The sequence below is a fragment of the Schistocerca piceifrons genome, chromosome 5 (genome assembly GCF_021461385.2).
Source record: "Schistocerca piceifrons isolate TAMUIC-IGC-003096 chromosome 5, iqSchPice1.1, whole genome shotgun sequence".
NCBI lineage: Eukaryota > Metazoa > Arthropoda > Insecta > Orthoptera > Acrididae > Schistocerca > Schistocerca piceifrons.
In genome coordinates this window covers 132,119,953-132,136,646 of record NC_060142.1, presented here as the reverse complement: position 1 = coordinate 132,136,646, position 16,694 = coordinate 132,119,953, and positions in this window count along the sequence as shown.

Sequence of the window (16,694 nt, the reverse complement as noted above, 5' to 3'; positions counted from 1 at the left end):
ATCTCACTGACCTGAGATGAGTATGTAATGGTATTGCCATAAAGTTTTGGTATGCCAATGCAAATTTCAATGAATTCTCTTTTCCCAGTAAGTTAACTAAATTTCCATTATGTATTGAAATTACAAGAGGTCTCAAAATACAGATTACCAGGTTAGAATTTTGCTGCTCTAAACTGAATACCTTTGAAGAAAGAATGTTTCTGTACTAAGAAGTATATACTTTGAAACAAACTGTTTGCATGAATTGCACATAAATAAATTTCAACTACAAAGTAAACTTTCATTTCATCTGTTGAGAAGTTTTATGACGTGATGTGACCTGTGATGAAATAATTGTGAAAAATGAACACTTACCTTCATTTGGCATCACATTTGGGCTGCACTCACCAGTGGCTTAGATACTTCATCCTTCCGTAAGTTTGGGGAAAGGGGTGGGGGTGATGGTTCAGCTCTATTTAGTTGCAATACTTTAACAGATCATCATTCCAAAATATATATACTGGTAATTGTTTAAAAGTGGAAAACAAGTTTCATCTACTGACCATGCTGATATGAATGAATGCAAATTAAGTAAAAAAATCCTGTGTATGAATGAATTTATTTATTTCTTTTGTTCATCTTCCATACACTCTTGTCAATAATCACTAACACATGGAATGAGAAAAATTTTAGATTATAGTGGTTCACAATAGAAAATTATAGATGTACAGCATGAATACTATGTAGTGACAAAATAATTAAGACTTATGGACACCAAGGCCAAACATTAACAATAACCACATTCTTGAGACTTAAGTTTCATAATTTTAGGAATAATAATGATAAATTTTGAACAACATTAATGATTAAATTGCTATTTTATAATCTCCAGGGTAGTAATGGAAGGTCTTTAAGTGGGACACTAAAAGAATGCAAATAAAACACTGCACCATAAAGTTTTGTGTAGGAAGAATGCATATGAAAGCACTGTAGTAGAAAAATGGCGATGCATATAGACATTATATTAGGTCACCCTGTAAATTGCAAGTAATTACCAACTGTAAGTGTATGTTATGTGGCAAAAATGTGTCAAGTGGTGTTGGAATATGATCTGGTTACATTAATTAGATTAGGTGAGTGAAAAGCAATTGTGACAGGCTTAAGCTTTTTTAATATTCTTTTATAAACAAATATATTCAAAAAGCCAACAGAAGGGCATACCTGAGAGTCCACCTCAGATATTTTTCTCCTCAGCAAAGATGAGCTAACAAGAAGGCACTTTATGGCACAGAGCAAGCATCTATTTAAAGAGCTCAGTAATTAGTCAACCTGAGAATTAGTGGCACTCAATAGTGCTTGTAACAGAAGTGAGAGCTGTTCCACAATTACATTACTATTAGATGAGGAGACCTGCCAATCATTATACACAAAGAAGGCCATGAAAGTACTGCAAAGCCCTCCCCTAACGGCTTCTCCATTTGTATTAGTAGTAAAATATATGCAAACATGATCTACATAAGAAAATGTTGAGAAAACAACAGTTATAACAGCTGCAGAGAAAGTAGTAAACTCAGAAAGAGAGAGGCAATTGTCACAGCATGCACATCTGCACTCATAACAGTGACAGTAGTAGAAGACAGAGGAACACCACAAACACTACGTGAAATCGAAATTTGTCTACCTAAAGAATCCATAAATACTATAGTAGCTTTTTCAACAGTAACAATTAATGAATCATTACAAATTGGCAGATTTCTCACATGTATCACAAGCTAAAGTAATAACTTCAGTATACAAAGAAAAGTGTTGCAGAGAATGTAGAGAACTATAGAGCAATTTTGCTCTTGTCTCCCATTTATCACCAAAACAAAGTAACCTTGTTTGCAAAAAAAGTGGAGTCTGCTATAGCACAGTTTGTGTAAGTTTTTCTCAAAATAATAAAGGAAAGTGATCAAAATGGCATTGTCTTGTCATTGTCAAAGGCATGTGCCATGTTGGGCCACATAACTTTATTACACAAATTAGAAATACTATGAATAAGGCATGCAGCAAAGAAGTGGTTTAAGTCATACTCGGAAAAGCAAGCGAATTGATTTTTAGGTTTCACATACTATAAAAAGATTACTATTGGTCCTCTCTGCCTGCCACACCCCCTCCCCTCCCTCCTGTATGTATCATTCACCCCCCAACTTCAACTGAGAAAAAATTAGTGTAAGATTCTTTATATTAAAGATTAATTTCTTTGATAAAAATTTCACGTTAGGCTATTAGTGTTGATAGCTGTTAGCAGCTGTATATTAAAATATTTATACAAACTCTCAGCCATAAGTTACAATTTGGTAAGTTTGACTAGTTTCAGATTAACCTGACTAGTTCAGCTTAAGAGGCATTTGTTGATGTGGCAATATTACTGATGAGAGGTTTTGTATTAATGATTTAAAAAGAATCTAAGATAAAGATTTCAAAGTTATGTTGTAAGAGTTTGCAGTTTTCGCCGAGTGTTTTTTGAAATTTTTTTTCCATTAACCTTTTTACAGTAGTTGTTTAAAAATATATTGACACCAACCCAAACAACACTTTTCATTATTGCCTGGGATGAATGTCCATTGCAGCATACCCCATCAAATAATAAAAAGTCATTTTCGTGAAGAGTAGCAAGTGCTACTGCACAGGCAATAGCACGTTGATTCGTACAGGCAAGAAAATCTCTTTCATGTTCTTTGAGAAGTTTGCTGATGACAATGTAAGTGTAGACAATCATATTTAAAATAGTGTCTGATGGGTATTTTAGTCCTCCATGATCAAGTCTCTGTATCAAACTAAAATGTTCGTTTATTGGCAACTCCTTTTCAATCACAATTTCATTAAGGCAACTCTCACATTTCAGCTTCTTAATCACTGCATGAGCACAGTAGCCTGCAATGAAAGTTAAAGACGTTGCAATATCTTTCACTGAAAGAACATCGTCTTGAGTTACACTGACTTCTATGTCTAATGTGTCTGTTTCTTCAACTTCAGAAAACATAAAATTTTTTATGTCCCCTACTGTGATATTGCCATAGGAAGGAGAACATAAAACTAAAGGCATTACACTTTGAATTCGAAGCTTCTTTTCTGCTTCATAGACTTGTGTCACTGAAACATTGTATTGGGAACCTGCAAGCTGTCTATACTTTCCAAAACGCCGCTCAAGCACATCTGTTTGTAGCTTGGCTGTCAGTAAATAGCTCATACCTAGCTCTTCAGTACAGTATCGAGCAATCTCTACAACGGCATATGTTGTATGCTGAATAGCAGAAAATGTTTCTTTTGTGAGAAACCCACTTGACAAACCTTTTGCTTTCCACACATCAAGCCAGTCTAGAAAATCTAGCAAAAATTGAATAGAAACGCTATCAGTTGTCAACGGATCCATATAAGGATTCTGTTTGTGTTTCCCTTTAAACACTGATTTCACATTCATGACATCAAACCATTTTGTTATTATTCGAATGTATTCTGCTGTTGATGGTGCATGTCTCAAATCAAATTTATCACTAGCTACCTCAAGGCCCTCTGACACATGTCGATTGAATATCTGCAGCACTAATTTCATGCTCTGTTTTTCTAATGATGTAGGGCAAAGTGATTTGAGAGACAATGTGTGACAATATTTTACTAAAGAACTGGAATCTATGTCATAAATCTGTTTCAGTGTTTTAAAAGAAGCTACAGAAAACTTATTTTCTTCCACTTCTTTTCTAACTGGAAACTGAGGATAAAACATATCTTTACCATCATTTTTTTGGTTCAGCCACACATTTCTTATGCATTTAACAATGTGTATGGCATCAATTAAAAAGAAAAGTGGGCGATTAGGATCAGATGGATGTTTAAAAACTATATTAACAGCTTTATCCAGAGAAAACATTGACATGGTTTTGCTATTTATTTTGTTGTTGTCAGTTACCACACAAAAAACCCTATAGCCTATTAGTTCAAGGCCATTTATTATGGCCAGTAGCACATCGTATAATGCATTAGATGAAATGGTTTTCACCGGTAAAATGTGAACAACATCCCTGTACAAAGACTTGACACTCTGCAACATTAATACAAATGCTGAATTTGCAGCACATTCAGAGTTATATGACATGCCCAAAACACTACCTCCTTTATATTCCAAATAAGAATTTAGATGAATTTCATCTACATTCAAAACAACATTGACATCATCGCTGTTGAAGTATTGAAATTTCTGTCTTGCATAGGACAGGAAATTACTTCCCCCAAGCCTTTCGTGAGATGGATTCACATTAAATTTGCTGCAGATCATATACAGAGTGCTTGGATGTGGCATTTTCATTAATGAGCTGCTACGTAAAAAAATTGTAAGCATGAGATGACATTGAAAATAGCAAACAACACAGTATCATAAATGTAGAACTAAACCTATGATTAAATTTCTTTACATTTATGAGACTAACTTGTTCATATATAAAGTCTACCATCTCCTTTTCACTCTCCTGTAAACTGTCTTTCAGCACTCCTAGACTGTCTTTCACTATCTCTACAATACTATCTATAGAAGTTTCTGAGTGCCCACAATCTGTGTCTGAAAACTCCTGCAGTACACTGACAATTTCATGGATATTGGTTACAATTACAGGAAAAGATCTTTTTCCTAATGTCTTAATTTGTACATCTTTCTTAAACAATGAAACATTTAAATTACTATCTATGACGACAGAATGTGTGATTAATGGGGCTGGATTTCTTATTATCTTTAAAAAACAAACAAAATCACTGTGTTTTTCGATCACACTCCACTCGTTGGGCAAATCCACTTCCTTCGTACGCAACATCAACTCTTCTAAAGAACTGAAGCTGAAAGTGTTTTCATAGTCCTTCTGTGATGCTAAACTATATTGTAACGCTGCAGCTAACTGCTCATTTTCAAGCCTTTGCTTTTTCTCCTCTGGCCCTTCACGTCTACTTTCTCCCTTTGAAAGGTAGGAAGGACAGTTTGGGAGTAGTGATGGAACTGCATCTGGTCTCAAACGTGGTTTGAGAAGGGGGGCTCTTAATAACTGACCAGTCCTTTCATCCACAATTTGTGTTTCCCAAATAACATCATCCTTGTTGAAGTGAACATGACATACCTGTAATTAAAAATGAATAAAAAATGAAAAAGGTGCTTACAACTGAATGTGATGACAATATTAATAGTGTGAAAACAATTTATGAATATAAAGTTAGTTGCTAGTTCTAAAATACAAATAGACTCCCAACTAAAATGCAGAAGAATACTCAAGTGATAAATGTGGCCATGGCATAGTAACTCTATAAAACAATAACACTACAATATCAAAACACATGCAGTTACATGTCATGGCAACAAGCTCTTAAAGAGATGGTGAAATGAAGAAAGTACTTTCCCCATCAAAAATTACAAACATTGACTAATGTTTGTAGCATAATTCAATAACAGTGACAATTTTTTTTATAAGTTAGCCTTGAAGCTCATATTTACAAGAGGGGTGGGATTTTTGCTTAATGTCTTGCTCTATTCCCCCCCACCCCCCACCCCCACCCCACACACACACCTCGGACACAAGAAAGCATGATGACACCAAACTCACACAGGTGTAATCCAAGAAGCAACTGTGACACAGTAACAGAATAATACAAAGTAATTGTCAACACTGTGTAACCTTTAGAACTATGAAATACTTAAAGGTAGTGCTTTTTATCAGATAGACACTGTTTTGCTTTTGATATCAGTTCATATCTTACATAAAAACTGACAGTATGATGAACTAATACATTGCCACTTATGTGCTACCTATTAGGCTAAACATGAGCACGCAATTGCTTTCAAGTACTTTAGCTGTGTATCTATAAGACAGCTGTGTAGGCCACTGGCATGTATCTGAAATTCCAGACCCAGAAAGTAAGAATTTGTAAAATCCACAAGTATTTTTTATATGTTTTCACAGTTTCTCCCTTTGCATTTTGTGATGGCCTGTTAATCCATTCATGTACTCATTCATTTTTCCTGTCTATGGTTCACTGTTAAGTCTAAAGCCTACTATATTCCCTAATAGTAACATTCCTTGCAATGACTTCAAATTCCCACCAATAATTTATTAAAAACAAGCGACTGAGACACTGTTTTTACTTCATTTTCAATTTCTGGGTACACCACATTACTTGTTTTTGAACAGGCAACTTCCTAAAGACTTTTACAGCAAAAAGAAACACTAAATACAGAAGCAGAATACATCGAAAATCGTCTGTATCTTAAGTGCACGTACTTAATTATAAACCGACTTTTATTCCTAACAACAGGCAGCATAAACAGTAAGTATAAAGATATACTGAGATATTTAACTACGTAAGTATGACTGTGCTTAGGCTATACTGGTTGAACTTGCAGAATACAGAATTCATATAACCTATACCAGCTAAACTGTAGAATTGCCAGGGCAAGAAAACGAAACGCTATTTTCTTCGGCACTTATTCAGTTAAGATCTGATATATTAGTCAAAATGTCGCTGACCTTCCTTACTGCATAAGTGCCTATTCTTTGTTAGCACACTTAACCTCTTTTAAGAAATAAACAAAACAAATACTTACTCTTGAACTTGAAGAAGGAGTGAAGTTATCTCTGCGAATACTTGACAACCATTTCTTTCTCATTGCTTCATCCTCCGGAAATTTAAACACGGTTACTTTTGGTCCACCATCGTAATTTCCTCTACAATTCGGCACACAACAACGATACGGCATTTTGCAGGCAACGAAATTTTCACAGGCAAGAAAAACAGATCACCAGTTTAGTGCACAGAAACTAAACAACCAAATCACGTACACTAACGCAGGAACACCATTCACTATAATAGTAAACTGACGCGAAACTCGCCGAACGACTATTCACAAGCACTGTTCCGTGAAACTGTTGAAGAAAGGACTATGTGTGTAGCCATCTTGTGACGTCACGCACTACGTAGACAGGCTTTCTTTTACAGGGGGTGCTGATACAGTGCGCCAACAGAAATTATACACTTGTCAACGCTCACGCCTCAACCAACATAGCCAACAAGAAAAACCCTACCGAAGTGGAGAGTTTCTGGAACCAACCGGAGGAGACTATGGCGAAGATCCCCAAGAAGGACACCACCTTACTCCTTGGTGACTTTAATACACAACTGAGCAGAGAAGACTATAGGCAGATATCCTGCGCACAAATTTACCCACAGAAATGGAAGGCGACTAGTTGATCTCTGCCAACAATTCAACCTGAAGATAATGTCGACATCTTTACGAAAGCACCCCAGAAAGCAAAAAACTTGGCACTCTCCTATTCAAGAACTTGGAGAATTCCAGATTGACCATATAGCAATCACCCACACGCAGCAACGAGAAATTCATGATATACAAGTCCGAAGAGGTACCAATATTGATTCAGACCACTACCTTACACGAGTCAAAGTAAAATTCACTCCACGAAAGTACAATCCCAAGAAATCGTACCTGCAGAGATTCGACATAAACAGTCTCCATAAAACAAACATAAAGGACGAATGGGAGAAAGAAGAAGCAAACACACGAGAAGAGTTCAAAAACAAGGTCATGCGTAAAGCACAGGAACTACCGCTGAGAAAAAAGAAAAAACATGCATGGTGGAACGACAACAGTGAATACGTCCTCAAAACACGCTAATTGGCCTTCCAGAAATACAACAGCAAGAAAACGCCAGAAGCACAACAAAATTTCTTCAAAGTACAGAAAGAAACAGCTAGAACCATCAGACAAACCAAGAGACGATACATAAACGAACAACTGGAGAGTGACTTTCGGAATTACAATACAAGAGGACATTTACAAATAGGATACAAGGGCACGCAAAACAAAATCTCTGCTTTAAAAAACAAAATTGAAAATTAGCAATTACCAATGAAGAAAATTGCAAAGAACTCACAGTGTACTTCACCAATTGACTAAATTGTCCAGAACCAACAGAAAGATTCCCACTTATTGAGCCCGCACACACCTACTAAGACTCGATACCACCCTCAAAAGAAGAAATCCTAAAGCACATCCACCATCTCAAAAACAACAAAGCGGCCAGTGAAGACAACATAGTAGCAGAACTACTGAAAAATGTAGGCCCTAAATCACTTGATGAGCTCACGGAAATTATTAAAGAAACTTGGACAACAGAAGTATTACCAGACGATTGGAAGTGTGCATTTATCCATCCCCTGCATAAAAAAGAAGGCAGAACGGATGTCAACAATTACCGAGGCATTTCACTTCTACCAGTCACCTTCATGCCTATTGCAGAGAACACAGGAACAAATTGAACACAAGATTGGGGAATATCAAGCGGGTTTCCGGCCCGGACGTTCCTGCCCTGAACAAATTTTTAATCTAAAAACAACGCTGAAATACAGAGCTATTAGACATAAGCCCCCATATGTACATTCGTCGATTTCAAGAAGGCGTGTGACTCAGTCGACCGTAAATCCCTTGTCAACATACTAATAGAACACGTAAGCTCATTGAGCAGACACTCTCCAATACAACCCCTAAAGTAAAATTCATGGGGGAAATCTCGGAATGTTTTGAGATCAGAACTGGCGTAAGACAATGAGACGGACTATCTCCAATTCTGTTCAATATCGTTTTTTTGGACAAAGTCATAAGGAAATGGGAGAGTGAGCTTTGAAAATGTGGCCTATGGAAACCAATGAAGATTGGAAGGAAAACTGAAGTCACCTGCCTAGACTTTGCCGATGACCTTGCAATTTTGACAGACAGTGTACAAAATACAAATAGAAATACAGTACTCAACGAATGCGCAGAGAAGGTTGGCTTGTAAATTTCTTTTGAGAAAACGGGATTTATGTGTATACACTTAAACATACAGAATCTCACCACATAATATGGACGGATAAACAGAGTTCTACATTTTAAGTACCTGGCGGAAATTTTGGAACCCACTGGACTAGAAAAAAAATCTCAAGAAACTCGGGCACATAAACTAAAGTGAGCCTACGGTCGAACATACCAACTTTACAACAAAAAGTGCATGTCCATGCATGCAAACATCAGGCACTGCAGCACTGTCAATAAACCCGAGGTGCTATACGTAACAAAAACCTTATCACTCCATAACAAGATGCTGCTACAAAATCTACAAAAAGAAGAACGAAAGATCATTAGGAAAATCCTTGGACTGAAGCTGGATATAGACTGCAAACCAACAAAACCACAGAGGAAAACTCAAATGTTGCTGCTGACATTAGAAAAAGACGCGTTAAATTCTATGGACGCATAGACAAACTCCCTGAGTATAGACTCACACGCCAGATACTCACAGCCAGTGAAAACTTTAAAGGTATGACATGGGCCGAGCAAGTATGAAGACACCTTACTGACGCTCAACTCACCATTCACGACACTGCAGACCGTAACATGAACAGATGCAAAATAGACAAGTGGGAAGTCCAGTGGACGGATGAAAGAAAGAAAGCCACGAGACAGTAAATGAAGGTCTCATGGAGAAACCGCAGGAGGAACTGCTTCACGTGATCCACGAAGGGTCTACTACGTGTATAGTAACAATAATAATAATAAACAGTACAATCACCAATAAATTTACGTTTGATTGAAATACCCCTACCCTTCCATTAGAACTACTGACAGCCTTGGGAGCGCAAGTCCTGACAAAACTCTACCATCTGGTGAGCAAGATGTATGAGACAGGCTAAATACCCTCAGACTTCAAGAAGAATATAATAATTCCAATCCCAAATAAAGCAGGTGTTGACAGATGTGAAAATTACCGAACTATCAGTTTAATAAGTCACAGCTGCAAAATACTAACGCGAATTCTTTACAGACGAGTGGAAAAACTGATAGAAGCCCACCTCGGGGAGATCAGTTTGGATTCCGTACAAATGTTGGAACACGTGAGGCAATACTGACCCTACGACTTTTCTTAGAAGAAGGATTAAGGAAAGGTAAACCTACGTTTCTAGCAGTTGTAGACTTAGAGAAAGCTTTTGACAATGTTGATTGGAATACTCTCTTTCAAATTCTGAAGGCGGCAGGGGTAAAATACAGGGAGCGAAAGGCTATTTACAATTTGTACAGAAAGCAGATGGCAGTTATAAGAGTCGAGGGGTATGAAAGGGGGAGCAGTGGTTGGGAAGGGAGGGAGAGAGGGTTGTAGCCTATCCCCGATGTTATTCAATCTGTATATTGAGCAAGCAGTAAAGGAAACAAAAGAAAAGTTCGGAGTAGGAATTAAAATCCATGGAGAAGAAATAAAAACTTTGAGTTTCGCCGATGACATTGTAATTCTGTCAGAGACAGCAAAGGACTTGGAAGAGAAGCTGAACGGAATGCACAGTGTCTTGAAAGGAGGGTATAAGATGAACATCAACAAAAGCAAAACAAGTATAATGGAATGTAGTCGAATTAAGTCGGGTGATGTTGAGGGTATATCGCCATAGACAAGTAGTAAAGTTAGTTTTGCTATTTGGGGAGCAAAATAACTGATGATGGTCAAAGTAGAGAGGATATAAAATGTAAAATGGCAATGGCAAGGAAAGCGTTTCTGAAGAAGAGAAATTTGTTAACATTGAGTATAGATTTAAATGTCAGGAAGTCGTTTCTGAAAGTATTTGTATGGAGTGTGGCTATGTATGAAAGTGAAACGTGGACAATAAATAGTTTCGACAAGAAGAGAATAGAAGCTTTCGAAATGTGGTGCTACAGAAGAATGCTGAAGATTAGATGGGTAGATCACATAACTAATGAGGAGGTATTGAACAGAATTGCGGAGAAGAGGAGCTTGTGGCACAACTTGACTAGAAGAAGGGATCGGTTGGTAGGACATGTTCTGAGACATCGAGGGGTCACCAATTTAGTGTTGGAGAGTAGCATGGAGGGTAAAAATCATAGAGGGAGACCAAGAGATGAGTACACTAAGCAGATTCAGAAAGATGTAGGCTGCAGTAGGTACTGGGAGATGAAGAAGTTTGCACAGGATAGAGTAGTATGGAGAGCTGCATCAAACCAGTCTCAGGACTGAAGACCACAACAACAACAACAACCCCTATCCTGTAAATATTGATACAGAATCATCGTTTGACAATTTACAGATACGTCTAGTACGAACACACATAGGTTTGTCAATAAAGAAATTTTTGGATTGGTCAGTCCTCGTAGCTGCCCAGGACTGATTGGTCATAAAGGTGCAGCAGGCGATTACGTCAGGGGGTGGAAAGTTAAAATCCCTTTCGTAATCCGAATAAGTGAAATGTATTGAGCAGACATCAGCATTTTCAACTCAAAACAAATCTGCACGTTTACAACCATTTATTTAATTTCTTTTCGTCTCATTGTTTTTAGGAAATTATGAAACTTAATTCCTAAATTACCTAGTTGTCTACTGTGGCTAGTGCAACTGGCAATCGCGCAGCAAACCATTATTCGTCACTGAAAAACTTACTCTAAAAAATCCCTCAGCACACTGATAATTATGGCATAACTCTGAATTCAATTGGTAGTCAGTAACAAACTGGTAACTTCTGAGCACCACCGGCTGTATCGCCTTTTCTTATTGGTGTTTGGTTGTGTATTTTAATGGCTTATAGCCGATGGTTTGAATTTGTGTGCTTGTAGTTGGGTTTTAAATAATGGGCCTTCAGCCGTCTTAAAATTGAAAATTTCTTACTTGTTAAATCTTGCATTGTTTGGGCCTTCAGCCACATTTGAATTTTTTTCTGGATAAAGCTTTGGGCCTTCTGCCTTTGAAAATTTATTGCAGTTGTGTTTTCAGTCATGGGCTTTCAGCCATCTTAAAATTAAAATTCCTTACTTGTTAAGCCATCGAATGCATGGCCTTCAGCAATTTTAAAAGTAAAATTTCTTACTGTCAAGTCTTAGATTGTTTGGGCCTTCAGCCTCATTTGAAATATTATTTAAGGATAAACCCTTGCACTTTCTGCCTTTTGAAAATTTGTTGTAGTTGTGTTTAAAATCATTGGCCTCCAGCCGCTTTAAAAATTAAAGAGGGTGTGCCCTTAAGACATAAGATTGTGTGACATATTCAGCCCATAGTTAAGCTCGGAAATTTGCACTGTAATGTTTGGGCAACTAAATAAAGTTATATGTGTTCGAGTGTAACTGACAGCTGATCATTTTTGGCCCCTTTCCACAATTCCAATTACCTGTTCTGGCCTGCGGATTTAACCAGGCGTTTTAACCAGTTCACTGTCTAAGTAATATTGTAAGTAGGCTGTTTAGGTTTTTTTATTGGTGGCGCCACCTCTGTATGAAAATCGCTGGCTGTGCTGTGTGCAGTCTGTGGCTGCTTTGCATTGTTGTAATACTCGCAATTGTAGTGTTGGGCAGCTGGATGTGAGCGGCGCGTGGCGTTCGGCAGTTGGAGGTGAGCCGCCAGCAGTGATGGATGTGGGGAGAGAGATGGTGGAGTTTGTCATGAACTGCTATATATATTATGACTTTTGATGATACTAAGGTAAATACATTGTTTGTTCTCTATTAATATCTTTCATTTGCTAACTATCCCTATCAGTAGTTAGTGCCTTCCGTAGTTTGAATCATTTATTTAGTGGCTCGCTGTACTGCAGTAGTTCGAGTAATGAAGATTTTTGTGAGGTAAGTGATTTCTGAAAGGTATAGTTTAATGTTACTCAGGGCCATTCTTTTGCAGGGATTTTTGAAAGTCAGATTGCGTTGCGCTAAAAATATTGTATGTCAGTTTAAGCACAGTCTTGTATAATTGTTCAAAGGGGACGTTTCATATGTCGACCCTTAGCCGAGGATAACTCACTGGAATCTTCTGATTTATTTCTTGTAGTTTGTGTAGTTAGTGTAGCTTTTGTTTATTGCTAAAGAGTAATTATAGAGAGAATTTCCTTTGTAGTTGTAGTTTTTCATTGTTGTGCAGTAAAGCAGTTGTGGCATGCATGTAGATTTGCAGCAAGTATTTCGCAGCTGCGCTTGCAATTAACTAGATATTATTTTCAGTGCTATGTTAATGTGTTCCCCTATTTTTGCTCTTCAAATTGTGTTTTTCTGTGTTGTCGTGTGAAATATTGTGACAATAATGGCGTGTGAAAAACGTAACACTAGGCTCCAAAGAAAATTGAGAAATGACAGCGAAGACGAAAGCAGTGTGTTAGCGCCACCGTGTAATGAATTAACTAATGTTCAAAGTAGTAATTTGGTAACTGTGCATAGGGAAATGGAGCGGGCGTCAAATAATGGTGTAGACAGTGAAACAGGTAGTGAACAGGGAAGCATTATCGATCGATCGGTCGGCAACAGCTCGCCTCAGGAATCGGGAATGACAGAACACAATGTTGCAAATATGTAGACTCAGGTTTTGGGTCCTCACCGTTTTCTCAAATGAGTCAAGACACATTTTCTGCTTGTCAAACTGTGAATGTTGCCGGTGAAAATGCACTGCCAAAAAGCATAGAGAAACAGATTCCAGACACTAATACATTATTATTGCAATTAATGCAACAAATGGAACAAAATCAGAGACAAATGGGACGAAATCTTCAAAAGTTAGACACAATGGATCAACACCAGAGACAAACACAGCAACAGTTAGACACAATGGAACAAAATCTTCAAAAGTTAGACACAATGGAACAACACCAGAGACAAACGCAGCAACAGCTTCAAAAGTTAGGCTCATTGGAACAAACTCTTGAACAAATGCGTGAAGATTTAACTACTGAATTACATAACATCGAATCGAAATATCAAAAAGTTTGTAATGACGTAAAAACACAAATTTGTTAGCATTTCCAACCTATTTTTTCGCGGCATGAAAATGCATTACAGAATCACGAAGCAGCCATAAAAGAACTGCAAATTATTGTTCATGAAAATCATGAGACCTTGCAAGTTAAATTTGACTCAGTTGCATCTACCGATTCGGTTACGCAACTTGCAAAAGCTCAGGAAAACTTAAAGGACACAGTAGATACTCTGAAACTTGGTTCAGAAAAACACACTGAGGAAATAAGTACACTATTGGAGAAAGTAGCCGAACTTTCGGATCAATTCACTAATTTATCTACGAAGGTAGATGATAATCTGAGTGACACAAAACCGCTAGTCTTTAATGAGACAGAAGAGTGCGAACAAATTAGGAAACTGAAACAAAATCTGAATCAAATTAATACGCAACACCAAAGAGAAATCCGGGAAGTACAAGATCAGCTGACACAGATAATACAAGAATTACGTATTTCAGAGGACACTCGCACCCCAATACAGGAAGAGGGACATAGAAATACGGAACAGCCACAAAATAATAACACAGCGCATTTCGGAAATTATGAAAGAAATTGGCAAGGTGCACCGAATTTTGAAATGGAACCGCCGAAACGACGTAACAGTGACCGATATGCGACTCGCCGACATGATGACTTTGACTATAAGCTGTTCATTACTACACGTAAATTCAAAACATTTAAGAATTCTGGCAACGATATTCATCCACAAGCGTGGCTCCATCAATTCTATCATTGTTTTCCTCCCAACTGGTCGTTAGAACACAGATTAGAATTTATGTGTGGCTATTTAGAGAATGAACCAGCTGTAAGAATGCGATCGGTCATTCACGATTGCCACAGTGAAGGAGAATTTTACCATGCCTTCCTCTCAGCATATTGGTCTCAAGCTACACAAGACCGAGTAAAACATAGCATCATGATGATGAAACACTTTGAACAATCTGAATTTCCCAGTCTTGTCAAATATTTTGAAGACATGTTGCATAAGAATCAATACCTTTCAAACCCATACAGCCTTTCAGAACTCATCCGCATTTGCTTAATCAAATTACCTGAACATTTACGACATATTATTTTGGCAGGACGTTGCAAAGACGACATTGAAGCTTTTCAGGGACTCTTACAAGAATTAGAAATTGACACAGACAGTCGCGGGATGCGAAAACAGGAAAACAATCACTACAGGTCACATCCGTCACAATTCCGTGACGACAGAAACGATAACTGGACGCGACAAGGCTATTCTCACAACGCAAATAGTGACCAAAACAGACACCACCCATATGACAACCACTGGCAGAGTAATAATAGTTACAGAGAAAGATCGCGTTTCCGTAGTAATGAATATGACAGAGATTACCTTAGAAACGGACAATATGGGAACCAAAACAATTATTATCAGGGGAGACACAATAACTTCAGATGCAACAGTTCAGCGCGCAGTTACGATTCCGGGAGAAATTCTCCACCACATGACCGACAAACAAGAAACTATGTAAACTACCGACATAACGACAGACCTGATTTTTATCAGAACTGGCGGGATTCAAACAGAGCAGGGCACTTTCGACAACGTGAATTTGTAGAAGCTAGGTCTCCTAATCCCAATAACGACGCGCACCAACAAAGGAACAGACAATGACTCGCACCGCAGGCAGCCACCTGCGCCGGCTGGCTCAGAGAAAAATAACACAGACGCTAACCTTGAGAAATTTTAGCATTCCTCACCGACGTATACCGCATGATAATTCCGTTCAAGTTGAAGCTCTGAGTACCAGGAAGAGTAAAGGTTTACACCACATTTCACATGTAAAACCGTTTATCGAAAGATAATCTGCTTTTTAACTTTGTCTTTGCCATAAAATTTTTCACTTTGTCAGATTTAGAATCTGTTAACATGCAACAATGTTTGAAGTTAAATATCCAGTCAAGAACCAAGAGAGCTTATTTAAACAGAAATTACAAATGCATTGTTATAGTGAACAGACGACACAGTGTTGTTATTTGTACATTCTTGCTTGTTAGTTGCACGTTTACGAAACGACTATAAGGCTCACATACTTAGAACATTTACCAGTACTGCTAATGAGATTTTAATGCAAGATTTTGGTTTACTTGAAATTTGGTGTATCATGAGGTAAGTACATTGGCTTCTGCATAACTTAGCTTTCGGAGGACGATAACTACGACACTTCCACAGAGATTATCTTACAGCAAGACGCACATTTAGCGCTACAGGACACGTATTTGAGTGATTAATTTCGCACTTAAAACATGCATTTTTTAAGATATTTGAAGTACAATGATACTAGGGTTTTCTGTGATATATTTCATTCCATTGCTGTAATCTGTAACACCTGAGGGTATAATTACATTAATCCTCAGGGGGGTACACGCTTACTTTGTGTACCATGTGTTTGGCAAGCACAAGGAGCCCTAGCTAATATGGTATTTGCTTATACAAATTTACACATCGGTACCATATTTCTCTAACACATAAATTACACAGCTATCTGATCATTTAACTGAGAGATAAACTTTTTTACTACATCAGTGACACATGTTTACGCAATTACACAGTTGGATAACTTCACACTTATGAAATTGTATTTTGTCTGTACTTTGTAAACTGTTCATATTTTTTCGGAACCATTGTGATACTATGAGAGCTTTGAATGATGTATTTGGTATGGGATCATGATTTTTAAAGTATGTTTGAGGCAGATGACACTTTTGACATGAGCAGAGAATTTTTTTTTAGGTTTTGACACTATTGGAGGAAGCTACGACGATTTGGAGATTTGGCTGAGGTTTTATGATATTATTACGATGATGATATGTATTATGCTGTTGCGGTATGTTTATGATCAGTAAGCTGA